This window comes from Sinocyclocheilus anshuiensis, unplaced genomic scaffold (assembly GCF_001515605.1).
Source record: "Sinocyclocheilus anshuiensis isolate Anshui unplaced genomic scaffold, SAMN03320099.WGS_v1.1 scaffold335, whole genome shotgun sequence".
NCBI classification, from domain to species: domain Eukaryota; kingdom Metazoa; phylum Chordata; class Actinopteri; order Cypriniformes; family Cyprinidae; genus Sinocyclocheilus; species Sinocyclocheilus anshuiensis.
This window is the reverse complement of record NW_015548239.1, coordinates 363,359-366,877: the sequence shown is the minus strand read 5'-3', so window position 1 is coordinate 366,877 and position 3,519 is coordinate 363,359. Positions and strand designations below refer to the sequence as shown.

At 40.6% G+C, this 3,519-nt stretch overlaps 1 pseudogene; it reads left to right on the top strand.

Annotated features, from left to right (window-relative positions):
• On the top strand, window positions 1–662 carry LOC107654842 (claudin-23-like; annotated as a pseudogene).
• Window positions 663–3,519: the final 2,857 nt, after the last annotated feature.

Genomic DNA, 3,519 nt, shown 5'->3' with positions numbered 1-3,519 from the left:
ATGCACACTCCAGCGTCCATGATGATGGGGGTGGTGTTTGCTCCTCTGGGCCTTGTGCTGGTGTTCACTGCAGCGATCACGCCGCAGTGGAGGGAGGGACAGGCGCGGCTGGGTGCGGCAGGGCATGGTGGAGCAACGGAGCTCTTCCTTCTCCGTTCGGACGGCCTGTGGGAGAGCTGCTTGCAGGTGGTGCACTCTGAAGTCAAAGAGTGCTGGCCCGTGTCTGGGTCCTACCAGCAGGATGCTCGGGTTCGAATGGTCCAGGGGATGGTGCTGTCGTCTCTTTTCCTGTGCGGCGCGGGGATTGTCCTTGCCGCTGCTGGACCGATATCCCTCTTAGGAGTGTAGCGGCAGCTGGTGGCCTATTGGTGGTGCTGGCGGGTGTGCTCAGTCTGGCTGCATTAGGAGTGTACACACATAATATTTCGAAGCTGGGGATCGAGGTAGATTCAACCATATCAGAGACGCAAGGACTCAACGTACACAAGCCACCCCGACTAACGTTACACCCGGCCGGTTCCCTCTATTTCGGGAGGGTGGGAGCTTGGGTACAGGTGCTGGGAGGGGCCGCGCTGCTCTTTGGGTTCAAAAGCATGAAGTGTTCATCCTGCCACAAGCAGAGACTCAAAGACAGTGCAGAGATGTATGAGGTGAATTGTTAGATGGACCAAACGTTCCCAAGAGCTCAAGAGACTCATGGTGTTTAAACACATTGAGCTTGCACATGACTCATTGTAGTGCACTGGTAGTTTATGAATTGGACAAATAAGAAATGGGAAACAGTACACAATGTTTCTAAAGAGAACTATATTAAAATATGTATGAAACCGCTAACTGAAGATACTCCACCCCAAAATGAAAATTTTGTCATTAATCACTTACCCCCATGTCGTTCCAAACCCGTAAAAGCTTCGTTCATCTTCAGAACACAATTTGAGATATTTTGGATGAAAACCGGGAGGCTTATGACCGTCCGATTGACTGCCAAGTAAATGACATTGTCAAGGTCCAGAAAAGTATGAAAGACATCGTCAGAATAATCCATCTGCCATCAGTGGTTCAACCGTAACGTTATGAAGCGACGAGAATACTTTTTGTACGCGAAGAAAACAGAAATAACAACTTAATTCAACAATTCGTCTCCTCTGTGTCTCTCTGCATCCCCGCAGCGCCATTTTGGAGAATATCTGCTGAACGCACGCAGCGTACACTATTCTGTGTCAGCCGCGCTGCACGGATGCGCTGTTTTCGTTCAAATCGAAGCGTAAATACACGTAGAAAATGTATCCTTGTGTCGTGGCTGACACAGAAGAGCATACGCTGCTTGCGTTCAGCAAATATTCTCCGAAATGGCGCTACGGTGATGTGGAGAGACACAGAGAAGACGAATTGTTGAATAAAGTCGTTATTTGGGTTTTCTTCGCGTACAAAAAGTATTCTCGTCGCTTCATAACGTTATGGTTGAACCACTGATGGCAGATGGACTATTCTGACGATGTCTTTCATACTTTTCTGGACCTTGACAGTGTTATTTACTTGGCAATCAATCGGACGGTCACAAGCCTCCCGGTTTTCATCCAAAATATCTTAAATTGTGTTCCGATGACGAACAAAGCTTTTACGGATTTGGAACGACATGGGGATAAGTGATTCATGACAAAATTTTCATTTGGGGTGGAGTATCCCTTTAAGGCCTGTTCACACCAAAAAACCATACTATAAAAGATAACTGTTCATACCAACAAATCATAACTTTGAATAGTTATCGTCCTTGGTGTGAATGGGAGGTCGGCTCACACAGAACGCGTTTTTGCATGCGATTTAGAATTTTTTTAACTTATTTACGAATAGGAGCTGTGTTTTTAAGTTTTGTCAATTTTTAAAAACACGACTCGTGACATTGCATTCCTTTTTATTCCCATGTGACACGCCTCATTTAAATGCAAAGATGCAGATTTTTGTTCATTATCATGACAGTACTATAATATTCTTTCCAAAACCTGTGGTAAAATGAAAGCAATGTACTAGTGTCACTAGGCTGTTGGCATTTTTGGCTTTTCCCGCTAGTGCGTGAAATATGTGTCATTTCGCTCAAGTCATGGCTGGTAAACAACAGTGTTTATTTGTAATATATTGATCTGTAATTATTTACTATCTGTACTTGATAAATCTTTACGTTGCAAATAGCCTATGTGTAGCTATTGACAGTGATTCTATATGTGGTAGGCTACTGATTAAATGTTTTTCCTGCAGCCTGTCATGTAATATGACTGCCTGTAATATTTCAGTCACCACACCTGCTCAAACTATCTTTGGCTTGTTTTGCTAACTAATAATGATTTTACGCCAAACAACTTGTTTGGGTAAATACATAGCCACCTGACGTGTACATTCCCACATTGCAAAGAGCTGAGGTCAGATCACGTCATGAGTTTAAATAAATTTTTTCCCCCCAAGTAGGCTGAGACCTACTTTTTTTTTTAATGCCAGTGCATTTTACACAAAAAAATACACCAAAACTTATCATGCAAGGAGGAGAACTTTGTTTTACAGTTTATTAGCAGAGCAGAATTACTTTATGGTAAAAATGTGTGTGTGTGTGTGTGTATATATATATATATATATTTTTTTTTTTTCAAAAACTTATTTAATTAGCATTTAAACCGACTTCAGTGGAACAGGTGTGGTGAGATTGGCTTTGGCTCTGCATAAACATATAGTAATTGTACACTTTTTTATAAACAAGGCAAATGACAAATATAATTCAAATCTCATGTTTCTATTTTTCATATCTCTGTTTACACTTTTGTGTGTATAAACAAAAATTAACAGCAACATCCAATAAATTATTATTACATTTTGGGACCTTTTCCTTTCTCTACACTACAGGAGCATGAAGACACAAAAACACACAAGTAATTTTAACACTCACTGCTCTCTTTATAGAGACGAGTTTATCAGTCTAGGACAAAAATGTCTGTTTTTATAACTTGTTTTTGTCTTGGATAAACTAAACAAAACAAAACAAAAAAATTTGGCCAGTGACATTTAAAATAAAGCTTCAGATGCAAATATGTGACCCTGGACCACAAAACCAGTCATAAGGGTAAATTTTTTGAAATTGAGATTTATACATCATCTGAAAGCTGAATAAATAAGCTTTCCATTGATGTATGGTTTGTTAGGATAGGACAATATTTGGTCGAGATACAACTATTTGAGAATCTGGAATCTCAATGAGGGTGCAAACAAATCAAAATATTGAGAAAATCACCTTTAAAGGGGTCATATGATGCGATTTCAATTTTTCCTTTCTCTTTGGAGTGTTACAAGCTCTTGGTGCATAAAGAAGATCTGTAAAGTTGCAAAGACTAAAGTCTCAAATCCAAAGAGATATTCTTTATAAAAGTTAAGAGTCAACCACGCCTACCTAAAATGGCTTGCTCTAACACGCCCCCACATGTCTACGTCTACGTACCAAATGTTCACGCAAAGAAAGAAGGCGTAACTTTTATTCTC